Here is an 18,019-nt window from a genome sequence, read left to right as displayed (position 1 = left end):
CAGGTTGGGGTAGAGAGTGGCCTGGCTGCCACATGGGAATGGAGAAACAGAATGGTAAAATAAGAAAAAATACCATCACCACAACTAATCATTAAGAAAAAACCCACCCTATGAGGGTGATGTACTATTTTCATACCTACATTACAGATGAGAAAATCAAGGTACAAACAGAGAGGTGAAGCAATTTGCCAAAGGTTACGCGGCTGACAGATGGTGAAGCAAAGATTTAAATCAGAACAGTACTTCTCATAAGAATCCCTACTCAATCTTCCACTGCCATGCCGGCATGAATGGGCTGGGGAAGTTGCAGGCTTTACACCATGTACCACTACAAAAGTAAGTCAACCACTTGGTCAACCACTCACGCATTTGCTCATATGTTCAACAAATACATATGAAGCACCTACTATGTGCCAGGTGTTCCTGCAGGAGAATGGGGACTCAATGACAAACAAGCAGGCAAGCTTCTTGTTCTTTTGGAATTTATAATATGGTTGGGGAGATTGGTGGGAAAATCCAGGCTGCCTACAAAGCTTTGGAGGGAAGCATCCTAAAGTGGGTCTAGAAGTTTAACATGCCTCAGAATTGCCAAGAGGGCTTATTCAAACACGCATTGCTGGACCTCATCCCCACAGTTTCTGATTCAGTGGATCTGTGGTTCGGTCCAAGAATTTGCATTCCTAACAAGGCTGGTAACGGCTGGGGTAGGAGGCATGCTTTGAGATCACTGCTGTAAGGGTTATTTGGTCGGGGGAGAAATATTTCTTTATGTTGTCCTGTGCATCTGTTGAGGGTAATTCTGTACTTAGGAGAAAGAGTTATTGAGCTATATAGATCTAACGTGTGGCCTACTAGGAATATCTTTCACCCTGACATAAAAGGTCAACATGTTCCCTAGCATGGATAACACATCCAGCCACCAATAGCCATTCGACATGGGATCTGACAGAGTAAGACATAAATTAGGTAAGTTTGGATACCACAGAGTCAAAACAAAAAGTAAAACATCAGGCCAGAGTGTGATGTCTTGAGTGAATTATTGAGGAATGGGAAAGTAACATTTAAGATATTGATGGGGTGCTAATGGGAAAAAGAGAACCACTGGAGGGGAATATTTTTACCCATCAATCCAAGAAACGTATTTCATTCTTACAGATAATGATACACTATCATTTAATTGACGTGATGATTAAAATTGCCTCCAATCTCCTGGATCTGGTTTCAATATACGTTTTAAAAAAAAAAAGCCCGAGTACTCCTTGTCTATAAAAGGGAAATTTTCCAGATTCATGGCCTTACTGTCTACTGGAAAGATCCATGGCAAGAGAAAAAGAAATATTGGGAAAAGGCCAACTTCTTTGAAAACCATATGTGGATATAAAAAGCTGCATAATCTGTGAGCCAATTTTATATATATATATATTTATATATAAATATAATATATACAAAATATTTTTTTTCAAAACAGAGTGGATAGTTTAATGCTACAGGACAGGAGGGCTTCCAATGCAGAAAGGAGCAACACAAGTGTCTGCATTTGGCTGACCTTCCTTTCAGATCAAGAGAATGAACTCCTCACATCAAGGATGCCATTTTGTTGTGCTCTGCAAATAGCCTTCTGCTAAAGCCACAAAGGAAACTAACTAGTTGGGTAAATAAATATCCAACCTTACCGACAAACACAAGTGATCTGGAAAGTCATTTAAAAGTTGGTTATGTATGACATCAGCTATCTGGTTACCCATTCTTGGTCTTGGCCCAGGTAATTAAAAGCTAGCTAGTTTTGTCAATAACCAGGTGTTTAAGATGACAGCCTCCAGGCCAAATCTGACCAATAGATAAAATTTATTAACCTGCATATTTTGCTCCTGTTGCTGTGCCTTTAAATGTCTAACTTGAATGGTTGAAATGAGCACTTGCTCTTCTCTGTATGACCTTGCCCTGCCACTCTCCAGTATCTTTTGCCTAGACTGGATGACACCTTTAAGGTACCAGCCAATTCCCTGGAGAGACTTGAGGTTTTGACCCCTGCTATATAATTTACAAAATCACCCTTCATTCCAGCATTCCTCTCTTGATGAATTCTACCTCCCTCATATTTTTTCTTCATTTCACGATTGAAAGGATAGGATAAGTTTTTCCATAAGAATTTTAATTATTCCTGGGTGAGTGATACAATACTATATGAAACTTTGCGAGGAAATAAGTTTCTCAGTAGAAGTACAGAATTACCTCGTTGTATGATTCATGGACAGCCCAGATTGTTGAACTGTTTTGCACTGGCTTGGAAATTTTGGGCTGATTAAATGAAATGTCAAGACTGAGAAATGACTTGATTTTAGCAAAATGGGCATATCATCACCAGACAGGAATTAGCCCAGAGAATACACTAAGTTTTAGGAGGTCTGGAATGGGCTTTTAAAAAATAGAGCACATTGAGGAAGCTGAGAGAATGTGAAATACCCCAAAGCAAGTTCATTTTTATTCTGTAATGCATAGGAAACACAGTGCAATAAAAGCAGAACTAATGATTCAAAAAACAGCTAGAGATACTGAAACAGAATTAATCCTACTTACCTAGCTTGTGAAAACTGGCAAAAGGGCAAGGTGGGGTTGGAAGCCAGCACCTGAAAGGCAATGGAAGAGTGATGTTAAGAATCCGTGACCATTCACATATGACCACAGGAAAGCGCCTAAGTGGCAAATCCCACTAATTAGGAGTAACTGGGGTGATGGCCACTTTGAATCACTATGAAATCTGAAGTATGGATACTTTTTAAGGAGATGTAGCAGTATTGCTTTCAAGGGCAAAGACCAACAGCAAATGACTTTCCCAGGTCGGCAAAGTCCCACTGGAGCTGCTAAGGGGTAAAATCATTTCTGGTTAGTACACTCATTATAGGGCAGGGGCTTCTGCTCAAGGTGTACGAATCACTGCAAAACAGTTTGATGTTAAAAAGCTAAACCATCTCCTGCTATCTTATCTTTGCTGTTTATGTGACCATTTTCTTCAAAGATGGTAGAAAAGTTTATTTGATCCCAAGCTCTTTCCTGAGGAACACATTTCACAATATTGGTGTTCAATGTATTGAAGTTGTCCCAATGATCTCAGAAGTTCTTAGTGAGGAAAGGCTGAATACTGAAATATACATATGTATATATGTGTGTGTGTGTGCACGTACCTGCACACACATGTGTAAAACTTACTCTCGCCATCTACTATATTGCTATAATATATTTGATTGAATAGAATGGATTCTAGGAGGCACATCTGACCTACAAATGTTTGTTTTGTGGTTTTTCTCCTTGGGTGTGTTGGGAAGCTCTGGACACCATGACCAGGGCCTTCCCTCACTAATGCATTTGCTGATGACTTTTGAACTAGTCAAGAACTCACCTGGAAGCTCTGTTTTATCATCATACAGTCCCTAAACCTAGGGTGAATAGGAGAACTGTATTCATTTCCAAACCTATTCCAACAGCAGCTCTTAACCAAAAGGAATCTTAATAGAATTTCCAAGTCCAAAGCGCTTGTTTAATCCCATGCCCAGTGACTTTCAAGAGTGAGGTGCCTATGAAAGGACACACCAACTCAGAATGGCTGCAAATGTCTCTGTGTGTTTGGCTGGGGTCAATGTACAGATGGCTTGCTCAGAGATCCTGGAGGAAAAGACTGCCTGGGACTCTAAGGAAGAAAGACAAGAAATGACCTCAAGCACATTCTCTGTACCAGGCCCTGAATGATATAAGCTTGATGTTTGTGACATGTGAAAGGTCACCTTTTCAGTGAGATTTTGCTGACCACCCTATTTAAAATTACACCTCCCCTCTCCTTAATTTCTCTGCTTGGCATTTATCACTTTGCACTATAAAATTTATGTGTTTTGTCTATTTTCTGTGTTCTTCCACTAGAATGTAAGTTTCACGAGAGTAGGAGTTGTGCCTGTTTCTCATTCCTCTATCTCTGGTGCCTAGAATCCCGTCTGATAGGCAGCAGATACTCAACCAATCAATGTCAAATGAGTAAATGAATGAGTGAATATAAATATGTATGGATACAATCTCATATTTTGGGTGACAATGAACTCAGCTAGGCTGGAACCCTAGCTCTGCTGTTTATGGGCTGAGTAGCCTTAGACAAGACACAATCTCTTTGAGTCTCAGCTTCTTCATCCCTCAAAGGCAGGCAATGGTAGTTCCTTCCCCATAATGTTCTTGTAATGACAAAAACGGTACATGCCAGGACACCCTTTGGTATGCTCTCTGGCACACTGTAGGTGCTTCAAAACTGTTGGCTGTGACTATTGCTATTGTATTTATTCCCAAACCATAAACTAGTACAGAATAATAGGCCAGTAAATATACAGATTTCCACACCTATATATTTCCCCCCGTCTTTCTAAGAACACTGACATAGGACCAGAAAGAAATTGATTGGTGAAGAGGCTGCCTTATTCTTGCTTGTGTTTTGTAAAGCCCTATCTTGGGGTTGGGGAACGGGGAGGGCCTCCTAGACGTGACCCCATGAAGGGCACTGTGTAGCAGCTGGCCTGTCTGCCTCCAAGTTGTATGCTTTGTAAATCAAAGGGTATTTGGGTCTCAGGCTGTCCAGTGTGTTACCTTCCTGAAATCTTGAATACGCTTTAAAAGCAATTATTTTGCTTCTAGCTTTGGGAAGGAGGACGTGAGGAGAGGCCTGGCTCAGGTAAAGCTCATATTTCAAGTCATGTCAGGGACAGAGATCGATGACGTGCAGGTAACAGTAGAAATGGATGTAAAACACAACCTCAGGTAGACTCATGACCAGGCCCACCCAGAGCCCTCCCCCTGCCTCAGAATCGAGAGGAAATGGAGCCACAACATTCCAAACAGGGACACAGTTTCAGAATGAAGGCAGTCTCAATAACACCTAATATCCAGGGTTCCTGGAAAAAATGGTCATGTCTTGACATTGTACTGCACTGGGGTTTTGTGAGCATAAATGTTTCCAAATAATGTTTATTTTCCTACTTCCTGCTTTCTGTATTTAATGACTTGGTTAGAATTAACAGTAAAGGCCACTTTTTAAAAGCTTGTTGCTTTTAAGTGCTTGTTGCAACAAACCCCTGAAACAGAAAGTATTTGTGCATGTGCCCATTTCACAGATGTGGGCTTAAAGAGGTTAACTCACTTTTTTTGTGGTCATAAAGCTAGTAAGTAGCACAGTCAGAATGGGCAGCTAGGTCTGTCTGATTCCAGCTCCTCCACAACTAAACACTCTGCTCTGTATCATGACACCACAAACTAAATTTGGTTCCCAATTATATTGTCACAGCTCCTTGTACTTTTTCTTCATAGCACTGAACTTAATTTGTAAATAAATATGTAAATATGTGATTACTTGTCTAATACCTGCCTCAGTACTAGTCAACATCTGTTGAATATGTAAATAAATATAAAGTGGATATAAACTGAGATTTCAGGTTGAAATCAAAATTCATTAAGTTTTTAAAAATAAATTAAAAGCACCCAAACTCTTTTATTTAGTGATTTTCTCCTCCTCAAAATAAAATCAGTATGTAACAGTTTCTAATAATTCTTTGCATAGTTATTCCACAATAATGTGGGAAATTCAAACAACCGTGCAATTTATACATCATTATTATTTATTGTTTGGCTCTGCCACTAAACGTCTGCCAGTATGTATCTATCATGTACCCTCTTATCTCTTTTTACTTCTAGTTCTTAGTAGGCACTCAAGTAATATTTGTGGAACAAACCAAACAAAAATACTGCTGATGGACTTAATCCCTATCAAAATGCCCATGACATTTTTCACAGAACTAGAACAAATAATCCTAAACTTTACATGGAACCACAAAAGACCCCAAATAGCAAAAGCAATCTTGAGAAAAAAAGAACAAAGCTGGAGGTATCATGCTCCCTGACTTCAGACTATACTACAAAGCTACAGTAATCAAAATAGCATGGTACTGGCATAAAAACAGACCTACAGATCAATGAAACAGAATAGAAAGTCCAGAAATAAACCCAAGCACTTACATTCAATTAATCTATGACAAAGGAGTCAAGAATATACAATGAAAAAAAAGACAGTCTCTTCAATAAGTGGTGCTGGGAAAACTGGACAGCTACATGTAAAAGAATAAAGTTAGAACATTTCCTCACACCATATACAAAAAAAACCTCAAAATGGATTAAAAACTGAAAAGTAAACCTGAAACCATAAAATTCCCAGAAGAGAACATAGGCAGAACACTCTGTGACATAAATGGTAGCAATATTTCTGGGGTTCTTTCTCCTAATGCAAAAGAAACAAAAGTAAAAATAAACAAATGGGACCTAACTAAACTTAAAAGATTTGGCACAGCAATGGAAACCATTGACAAAATGAAAAGACAACCTATGGAATGGGAGAAAATGTTTGCAAATGATATGACTAATAACAGGTTAATATTAAAAAATATAAATAATTCATACAACTCATTATCAAAAAAAACAAACAATCTAATTTAAAAATGAGCAGATGACCTGAATAGACATTTTTCCAAAGAAAACATACAGACAGCTAATGGGCACATGAAAATATGTTCAACATTGCTAATCATCTGAGAAATTCAAATCAAAATCACAATGAGGTAATACCTCACACGTGTCATGGCTATCATCAAAAAGTCTACAAATAACTAACAAATGTCAGCAAGAATGTGGAGAAAAGGGAAGCCTAATATGCTGTTGGTGGGAATGTAAATTGGTGCAGCCACTATGGAAAGCAGTATGGAGTTTCCTCAAAAAACTAAAAACAGAACTACCATATGATCCAGCAGTTCTACTGCTGGGCACATACTTGAAGAAAATAAAAACACTAATTTGAAAAGATACATGCACCCCAGTGTTCATAGATGCAGTATTTACAATAGCCAAGATATGGAAGCAACCTAAGTGCCCATCAACAGATGAATGGATAAAGAAGATGTGGTAGAGATATAAAATGAAATATTACTTAGCTATAAAAAAAAATGAAATACTGCCATTTGCAGCAATGTGGACAGACCTAGAGGATATTATGCTTAGTGAAATAAGTCAGACAGAGAAAGACAAATACTGCTATCACATGTGGAATAAAAAATTAAAACAAATGAATGTATATGACAAAACAGAAACAGACTCAGATACAGAAAACAAGCTAATGGTTACCAGTGGAAAGAAAGAAGAGGGGAGGAGCAAGATAGGGGATTAATAGGTACAAACTATTATGTGTAAAATAAATAAGCAACAAGGATATATGGTATAGCACAGAGCATATAGCCATTATTTTCTAATAACTTTAAATGGAGTGTACTCTATAAAAATATTTAATCATCTTGTACATCTGAAACTAATATAGTAAGTCAACTATATTTCAATTTTTAAAAAAAAGAGAAAGAAATACTACTGATGAGCTGTTGCTATTTTAATGAAAGTAAAACTGCTGGTACTTTTATAACATATATATCTTTTCTGATTGATATGAATTTAGAGATTTTCAGAACAAGTTACTTTGTGACTTTTTAACATTCAAGACACAACAGAATAATGTCAAAGGATTCAAGGAAGAAACTCTGTGGTTATGAACCCAGGCTAAAGAGAAAAAGCCTAGCTGTTTTAGTTTGGTTTTCCCAAACAAAGTCGGGAGGTAAACCACAGCTTCTGACCAAGTATTTAAACATTTGGAAAACTGGCTGAAACTGCTTACATGTAAACAGCAGGAGATTAATACTATGCTTTTGAAACTGATTCTAATGAGTTCTGTGAGATTTTACCACATGAAAAGCGAAAATGATTGATTCCAGAAATAAATAAAAGGAAAGTAATATAAGAATTTATCATATCCTTCATCTATCCTTTTAGGAAAAAGAAAAAACAAAACAAAACAGACAAAACAAACAAGAAGCGAAAGAACAAAAGAATCTTGAAGAAAGGAATGGTGCTGAAGTATAGGGATGGAGAAATGTGTTATGAAGCAGGGAGAAAAGCATTCCAGTGAAATGAAAGGGAAATACTTAATGAAAGATGGGAATGCAGGGTGAGCATGAAGGAATGGTAAGACACTGGATACCGAGGTAGAGGAATCAAGCTCCCGGCTGGTGAGTCAAATGCTGCAATAATCCAATTTTAATTATATGTGAGTCTCATCTTTGTTATTTGTTTAATTTTCTTCTCCTCTGCAAATACAGAGACAGCTGTTTCCCTTTTGACACAATTATCTTTGTCTAGAAGCTTTCGAAACATCCCTTTGAAAGGTCCTCAGAACTTACAAGAAGCCTGAACATATTAAGTGACAGATCTTCTAGATTTTAGACAAGGAAAGCATTTCACTCAAGTCCTTGAATCTAAAGCCAGAGGGTCAGGGATGACGGAACAAAACACTTTGAGATTCAAAGTAGGATGAAAAGCAGCACTTATTTGATGCTAGAAGTCAACAACCTGACCATGAGCTTAATTATACTATGAGGGAAAAATGGACCCAACGTGTCCACCCAGCAACCAATCAGATTGTCATTATGGAGAGTTTGAACTAAGTTATTTAGAATCTATAGTCAACTACTGATGAACATTGAATCAGAAAGTCAAATAGATTTAGGACTAATGGTCACATAAGCCATGACAGACAAGAAACAGAAAGAGAAAACTGGGGACCTCGGTCAAGAAAGAGAAAAAATTAAAAGACACAAAAGCAGGAAACACTAGAAAGGAGATAAAAAGACTGAATATATGGCCTCCATTCTTACCAACCTTCCACCTCCGGCCTCATGAAGACTCAGTATCCAAATTCATGACAAAGAAATAATGACCAATTTTATTAAGCACACAGCCAAGGCATCATACATACAATGCTTCATTTCATTCTCAAACAACCCTAGGAAGTAAGAACTATTATTATTCCCATTTTATTTATTTATTTATTTATTTATTTATTTATTTGCGGTACACGGGCCTTTCACTGCTGCGGCCTCTCCCGTTGCAGAGCACAGGCTCCGGACGCGCAGGCTCAGTGACCATGGCTCACGGGCCCAGCCGCTCCACGGCATGTGGGATCTTCCTGGAGCGGGGCACGAACCCGTGTCCCCTGCATCGGCAGGCGGACTCTCAACCACTGCGCCACCAGGGAAGCCCTATTATTCCCATTTTACAGAGGATAAACTGAAGCTGAGAGATAAAGTGATTTGCCCATACAATCCTCATGATGAGTGAATGGTAGCAAAGCTCAGTTCTGATTCCAAAGCTCACACTCTTAAACCCAACTATACATTGCTTGTTGTAGCCTTAAATTACCTTCCTCTTTATTTGAACGAGCTTGAGAGTTCCTTTTTTTTAGAAACCAGCCATCCCTACTTAAGACAGAAATGAAAAAGTTCAAGACGCGGGGTGAGGAGGAAGCCCTGACTGGATACTGAGGGTGTGACCTGGAGGCAATTCTGTGGCTTAAAAGCCCATGACCAAGTACGGAGACAGTAAAAGGACCAGTGGTGACCATGGGCTGGGGATGGAAAGATGAATAGATGGCACACAGAGGATTTTTAAGTCAGTGAAACTATTCTGTACAATACGACAATGGTGGATATGTGTCATTTTACATTCGTCATTATACATCTGTCCAAACCCATAAAGAGTACACCACCAAAGGTTCATTTTGCCATGAACTCAAAACTGCTCTAAAAAACAAAGCTGACTAATTTAAAAAATCCTTTTGGGTATAAAGATTCAGCTTGTAATATTTTTTTTCTATGTCATTTTCCTCCTTTCTAGATTTTTACATACAGCAAGTTGATTAGTATAAAACACACTTCTTGCTAAAATTGGTGTTCCGCTGTTCTCTCCAATGTTCTGATCCATGAAAGAAAATATGAATTTAACTTTATAAACTGAGTAGGAGAAAGACAGGGAGAGAGTATACTTTCAGTAATAAAGCAGACGACGCTGAGGAAGTCGGACACATATGTTTACTACCAAGTACATGTCAGAGGACATTTACATTTGCCAAATTATTTGCATGTGTATGTTTCAAGCTGTCCAGATGCATTAGATGGACATGACATGACGATGGTCAAGCTCTCTGCTCCATCTCTCACTTCTGCACGTGGCATCACCTGAATATAAATGAAGGCCAGGACGTTCATTTAAATGCAGTACTGGATGTGCTTTCTGAACAAGCTGTCTGAAGAAATATTCCTTTCCACACACTGGATTTTCCACCTCTTTTCTCTGGCTATGTAGGATTACTTTTGTAGAGGCGGGAAGAGAAATGTGAAGGAAGCTCAGTAGAGGGGAAAGAATATCTGATTTGGGCCTGGAGTGGCCATTGGCTAGTGATGTGACCTTGAGCCAGACATTTGCCTGATGAAATTGAAAATCATATTATTTACCTCACAGGGTAAGGTAATAATGAGACGGTCACTGGGATAGAGATACCACGGATTGCCATTAGCGTCTTGAAATGTTTGTGGGACGTATTGGATGATTGTTAAGAACAGTTTTAAGGAAGAGCCTTAAACTCCACCTTAATTAGAGGGACAACTGTAGGGATTTCCTGTGAGTGCAGCATTTGCTTTCTCATATAATGATCATGATCTCACAGTCACTCTTGGGTCTTTGGAGTCACAGAATAACAGAAGGTGCAGGACAAGATCGAAGGTGACTGCAGTGCAAAGTGTTACCCACTGTCTCCCTGCCTCAGTATCTTCAGCCCCAGTCCCCTGGTGGATGTGGAACAGGTTCACCCAGCAAAGGGAAGGACGATGGGCTGCGGGTACATCACAGGGATCCCAGCGGACACAAGACGGTGCTGATTGGGACCATTTCTACTTCCGTTAACTGGGTCAAAACCATGGGTTCCTTGCTCTTGTCATACATTCTTTTGTTTGTAACGTCACAGGCCAGTTTTTCATAACCTATTTAGGGATGCATACATATTTATATGAAAAACATGTTTTGTAAGAGAATAACTTTTCAACAAATGAGCCCTTCGACAGAGAATACATAGGTATTCAATCTCTTTCTTCCCCCTAGCAGGTGAACTGCCTCTTTCTAAGGAAGGACACCCGGCTTGAGAACACTGGCTGTAATTTGCGGTCAAAGAAAACACAGTCACAGGGCCAAGCTATGGTGCCTCAAAACCGAAGTAGAGAATTTTCTGGAATCAGGGGGCTATGGGTGCATGCAGCTGAGGAGCAAATGTCAGAAGTCACATCCAAAGGGGTGACTGAGATCACCCGCAAGCTAGGACCATGAGGCGGGCATCGAGGCACAGGGACAGAACGGGCACAGAAACCCAAAGATGAATGAAGCGCATCAAGGTGAAGAGGGATGTCCGCAGCATCTGCAAGAGCCTATGCAGTGCGGCTGACACTTGTAGCAACTTGGCATTAAAAGCAGCCAACGCAGAGAAGTGGAGAAAGCCCAGGGCAACACATGGCACTCGGTGCCTGGGAGAGTGGTTATAAATGGAAATATGAGTTCTAATGAGAGATGTGGATAAAAACTGACAAAACACTAGGGAGACCATAGAATTTATCATCCAAACAAGGCCAGGACAGTTTGGGGAGTAAACGTGAGCACGGTTAATGACTGTACTACATGGAAACCGACTGCCTTGGGCAACTCGGGACATACGGGTTCTCTAGCAAAAGCCGACAGTGCTTCCGCTTAATGTGGGCCCTGATCCAGCCATGGAGGCCAAGAGTTGGGGCTCTGGGATGAACTGCCCTGCTCTGAATAACAACACCGCTGCTTACTGACTGTGGCCGTGCTGGGGGCTGTTCAGCCTCTGCTGAGCTTTCCCACTTGGAATGGTATTACCTGCCTCATAGTGTGGCTGAGGTGATTAAAGGAGTTCGTTTTAGAAGCACAGTGCCTGGTGCCTAGTAGTCAAGCAAGAACAGCAACATTATTATTATTAATTACCATCAGTTTAGTAGATGTTTTCATGCATGTAAACATATTGTGCCTAGAACCCTAACTGAGAAGTTTTTAATTCACATGGATCCAGGGGGGCTCAGTGAAGGAGGCAGGGAAAAGAAAGGAATTGATTGTCCCAGGAAAAAAGTGATGTAACACTTCATGGAATATGACAGGCAAAACTCTCAACTCCAATCTCGCTATTCAAAAAAAAAAAAAAAAATGGTGTGGCTACCCAAAGAAATGGGAAGTAAAGTTACCGATGCAAAAGTTACGATTATCATGTTTGTAAGAATCCAGATTAGAGTTGGGAAAATTAAACTCTAGGAAAAAGAAAGTTCTTTGCCTTGTAAAATCAGCATTTCAACTTAAGCGTTCTACCATTTTATTTAATCAGGAAACCTTAAATGATGCGGCAATCCTTTAACTGGTTACCCGTGAAATACATAAAATCTCCAGGTTTCATTTAAAAACTCAGTGGTCTCTCCCACCATCTGGATTCTTTAGCTTCTTCAGTTTATGAGCATTTACTCTGATAACACTAGTTAAAATTCAGCCCTCATGAAGGGTAGCATTTATCAAGCAATTCTTGTGTGCCAAATGGAATGTTAAATGCTTTATGTAAATTCTTTCAATTAATCTTTGAATGAATCTATACTGTTGGGACCACGTGCCCCCAATTTACTGGTCGAGCACTGAGGCCCAAGCAAGGCTAAGTCACCCTAAGTCACTGAGCTAGGAATCAAATATAATTCAGTCTTAAGGCAAACTCAGGCTCCCAAGCCCTCCCATAGTAACTCAACTAGATACAATTACCTGATAGAACAACACCAGATAGACCTACCCAACTTTTAGCTATTTTTCTCCTTGAGCAATATTTCTCGAATCACAAATATTTATCTCTCCCCAACTTTGTAACGCCCTCAAGCGATACCCTGCTCCCACCAAATCTAACTGTGGAAGGTTTTACTTAAAATCTGGTGTTCCCTCTACCAATAATTCCCCTGCTTTACAGAATGTTCTCTCCCTAGCTACAGAAAGAAGGTATCCGTTTGATTTTAATCACTCTCCTCACAATCCCAGCTTAAGGGGATACAGGTAAAAACAAGAAAAGGAGTCAGCTGAAAAGAAAAGTTCTTGGCTCCAAATTAAAAACGATTCTGGATGCTCCATATCCGAAAAACATGCAAATGACTCCTGGGAGGGACTTGGAAAAGAGCTTGCTTCTTACAGTAATATATCAACTGTCAGCCTCTTAACATCGGAGGTTTAAAGATACACGCTGTTCTTGTTAAGGAAGGCATGTTCTTGGGGGTACATCCGCAGCAATTTATGACTACTTCAAAAATCCATTACAAATTTCATCTACGTTTGAAATCCGGCATTCACGTGCATTTTAGGAGGCATATAAAAAGATCTCAAATGAGATAATATGTGTAAAAGCTAGTGAAAAGTTAAAAGCTGCTTATAAATGCAAGGATTGTTATTACTGGAAGAACATTTGTTATGTAATGCATGTCAATCTCTTATCCAGCATTCTCCTGGAGGAATGGGTTATGCCTTTAAAACTCTTCCAGTAAATCTGACTTTAAATGAAACACAGACAGGCATGATTTTCGTATCTCTTGTTTCTATTCTGAGTGTTGACATACTTCAAATCAGTGAGTGAATCCATAAGGCGCTCAAATGAAATAGTGTGGTCTTCTCAGTCCAGAACACCGTTCCCAGTTTCATGTGATACAGCTGACTAGGACAAGACATGCAGAAAAGTGCTCTTTATTATTATCTGCACGACCTTTTCAGTCAGCTCCCACTAATCCAACCGTTTCGATTATTCAACTGAATCTGTGAAGTTCTGCTCTCAGCTCTCTGATGAAACTAGTCATTAGGTAAATGAAAGTATCAATAAAGTAAGAGTTCAGAGGAGAAAGTTAAAACATATTTTTAAGTTTTGAAAACATCCCCATGCAAAAGAACAAGAGAAATAATGATTACATAGAGGCAATCACATATTGCCTATACTTTCATACCCCTTGAAAACAATGTTGAGTGGTTGCCCACAGGTTTGCAATATACATGTTTAATTCATCAGCCTGCCTTCAAATATTATAATACTGCATCACATGGCAGGCAAAATGACATTTAAATTGCTGTCCTTATATAACAGACAGAAATGAAAATGCAATTTGAGCTGTAATGCTCTACATTTCAGTCTATTCTCATTCATGACGAGTGCCCACTCACTTTTCCTCCCTTTACTCTTAGAATCTGAGTTCTCTATCTTCACTTGGGTGACAGTTCCATGGGTGAATATACATGCAAAAATTCATTGTGTACTTTATCATATGTATGTCGTATCTCGATGTTTAAAATGTGATGCACACTCTAAGTCTTCATCATTGTTCTTCCAGAAGGCAGTACCACATTAAATAAAATGTGGATGGAGCACATTTTGAGGGCTGTCTGGGCTTCTTGTGTCAACACTCAGAGCTCAAAGGGCTGGAGTCTTTGTTTAGCAGTTATCATCGTTCTGCTCTAAACCTAAAAGGCTTTTCCATCCCACCCAGCCAGCTTTCAGATGCTGTCTGTTGCTCAAAAACACCACAGTCACATAAAGAAAAAGGTATCTTAACCAATGAAACAATATCTTACAATTGACACTGCAGCTGGGAGATGGTGGTGAATATTTAGTATTTCAGGCAGGTATGAAGAATGCCACCTTAATAATGATGGGAAATCCCAGCAAAATGAGAATCGTTCACGTTCACTCATTCGTCGAGCACTTACTGCATGCTCATTATCTATCAGACTGTGCAGGAGAGCAGTCGTAGTGCCTAGGAGCTCACTGTATTTGGGGATATACAAGCAATCACAATCTAGCAACATAGTGTATGATAAAGAGAATTGCAGACTGCTATTGCAGGGTAGAATTGGAGCTCTCCTCCAGTTGGAGAATAACAAAGGGCAATGATATGGACGTCTTTTGGAGGATATAAAACATGATCACTGAAAATAGTCTATCAATCTAGTGCCAGAATTCTTAACTCCCACCTCTCCCCCTTTTAAATATATTCCTCCCTTATTGGACTTAGTTACACCATTGTTCCTTTAGTTGCTAAAGTAAAAAGATCTAGAAGTCCTGGGAAGGGGCACAAGGAATTCTTTCGTGTTGGTAGAAATACTCGATATTTCAGTACCGTGGTTATTTCACAGGTGTATACATCTGTCTACACTCATCCAGTTGAACACTTTGAAAGGGTAAAGTGTAATCAATAAAGCTGATTAACAATCTAGGAGTTATCCTTGATTAATCCAAGCTCTCTCAACCCACACTTATCTTATAAGCACACCTTATAAGATCAGCCCAATCCATCCACACCCCACCATCGCCACCACTTTTGGTCAAGCCATCACCCCACGTGGCCTGGATGACTCCTGACTGGTCTTTTGCCTCTATTCTTGCTCCCTACAGTCTACTCTCCACATCTGTTTATAATGTAAATCGGGTCATCTTACCCCTTTACTTAAAACTTTCAAAGGTCTTCAAATCACACTTAGAATTAAACCCAACATCAACTGTAAAACTTTTTGGTCTCAGGACTCTTTTACACTCCTAAAAATTAACGAAAAATGCAAAAAGCTGGGTTATACCTAGCGATACTTACTGTATTAGAAATTAAAGCTGAAATACTGTTATGTCTCTTTTATTTTTTGTAATTACAATGTATTTATCTGTTTGTTTATTTATATTGAGGAGTTACGCCTCTTTTAGTATAACTTTTAGTGGTTACTCTAGAGTTTACAACATGTATCTTTAATCAATCTGCTTTCAAATAATATTATACTGCGTCACATGGTATACAAGAGACTTAAAACAGTAGTCTTCTACTTCCTCTGTCCTCTCCTTTTGCAATTATTTTATAAATTTTACTTATATATATATGCTATAAATACACAATATATTACCACTTGCTTTAGACAAATACTTAGAAAAGTTATCTTGTAGTGCAATTTAAAGTGAAAAAATGAAAAATATGAATTTTATATCTTCCTTCATTAATGCCATTTCCAGTGCTCTTTACTTCTTCATATAGATCCAGGTTTTTACTGTATTATATTATTCTGCATGAAGAAGTTCCTTTAACATTTTTAGTAGAACAGATTTGATGGTAATGAATTTCTCAGTTTTTATTGGTCTGAAAAAGTCTCTACTTCTCTCTCATTTTGAAAGATATTTTTGCTGGGTGTAAAATTCTGGGTTGACTTTTTTTTTGCAGTGCTTTAAAAATGTCAGTCTATTGTCTTCTTGTTTGCAGAATTCTGAAAAAGAGTCTCTTCTAATTTTCATCTTTGTCCTTATTTATGTAATGTACCTTTTTTCTTGTACTGCCCTCAAGGTTTTATCTTTATCTTTGGTTTTCAGAACTTTGAGTATGGGCTGTCTAGGTTGTTGGATTTTGTTCTGTTTTTCTTTTTGAATCCTTAGTAGTCTTTAAGCTTCTCAGATCTGTGGTTTGGTATCTTTCACTAATTTTAGAAAATCCTCAGCCATGTTTTCCAAACATTGCTTCTGTCCTATTCTTTATCTCTCCTTTTTCTAGGATTCCAATCATATGTATGTTAAATCACTTGATATTGTTCCCCAACTCTTGAATGCTCAGTTCTTATTTTTTCAATTCTTTTTTCCATTGTATTTCAGACTGGGTAATTTCTATTGGCCTACTTTCAATTTCACAAATTCTTTTCCTCAGCTAGTTTAAATCTACTTATTAGCTTGTTGATGATATTTTTTAACTCTGTTTTTCATTTAGAGCATTTCCATGTGATTGTTTCCTATAATTTCCACCTCTCCGCTGAAGCTCATTATCTGATATTCTGTGTTGTCCTATGTTTTACTAGAACCCTTAACACATTCATCCAACTTATTTTAAATCTCTTGTCCCACAGTTCCAACTGAAGAAGTTGGTTAGGGCTTCATGCCTTTCCCACACAGGTTGTTGTTCCCTCTTCCAGGCCTGCACAACCAGTGAGGTTTACTCTGGACTCTTACTCTGACTCCAGTCTTTCTCAAAAGTACCCAACAAAGACCATGAAAAAGACCCTGTGAGTGAGTGTCAAGCCCCCTCTAAGGCTTCTAAGGGTTCTACACTCTCATATTAACCATGCTCAGCCTTTAGCTCAGGCATTAAAATTTTTAGCTGAAATTTTTCTTATCGGCTCGTATGACTCATGTACCTTCTCTCTTTGGAGGCACCTGTCTTACCTTAAATTTTGGTTGCCCTGAGACTTCAGAAGTTTGACTGTTGCAAGAAAAGTTGTGTGTAGCCTTTGGAAAACTCATATGCACATGAGAAAATGAAGGTGAAAAAGGCAACTAACATTCAGTATTATTATCAAAGTCATTTTAATGTTGCAGATTCTCTGAAAGATTTTGGAGACTTCCAGTTGAGTCTTTGAGGCCTGTTGTCCTGCATGATCTAATCTCCACCCACCTTTCTCACATCATCACCAAACACTATCCCACTCTCCTCACTGCATTCAGCCAAGCTGGTCTTTTATTTCTACCTGCAAACCAAGCTCTCTGATGACACAGATTTTGGCCCTATTTCCCTGACACAGAATACTTTTTTTCTGGGTCTTTAAATGACTGACTACTTGTTATTCTCCACATTTCAGCTTGAAAGTACCTCCTCAAAGAGGTCCTCCATGATCACCTTGATCTAAAGAACCCAAACACATATACCTACTCTAAGACATTTGAAAATAACATCACACCATTTGTTTTCTTTTATCAGGAAGTATTTGGATTTTCAATATATATGTTTATTTTCTATCTTTCTCCAATTTTTAGACTTGTTTGCCACAAAGTCTAGAGTACCTAAGACAGCGTCTGCTGGATAGCAGCTCTTCAAAATTTATGTGAATAAAATGTCTTAGACTATTTTAATGACTGAATTGTATCCATCATTAACAAGCTAATTGTACCTTTTAAAATCATTTTTTTTTTTTTTTTTGTGGTACATGGGCCTCTCACTGTTGTGGCCTCTCCCGTTACGGAGCAGAGACTCCGGATGCACAGGCT

The sequence above is a fragment of the Phocoena phocoena genome, chromosome 10, assembly GCF_963924675.1.
Source record: "Phocoena phocoena chromosome 10, mPhoPho1.1, whole genome shotgun sequence".
Taxonomy (NCBI): Eukaryota; Metazoa; Chordata; class Mammalia; order Artiodactyla; family Phocoenidae; genus Phocoena; species Phocoena phocoena.
The sequence above is the reverse complement of the archived record's forward strand: the minus strand, read 5'-3'. Positions refer to the sequence as shown.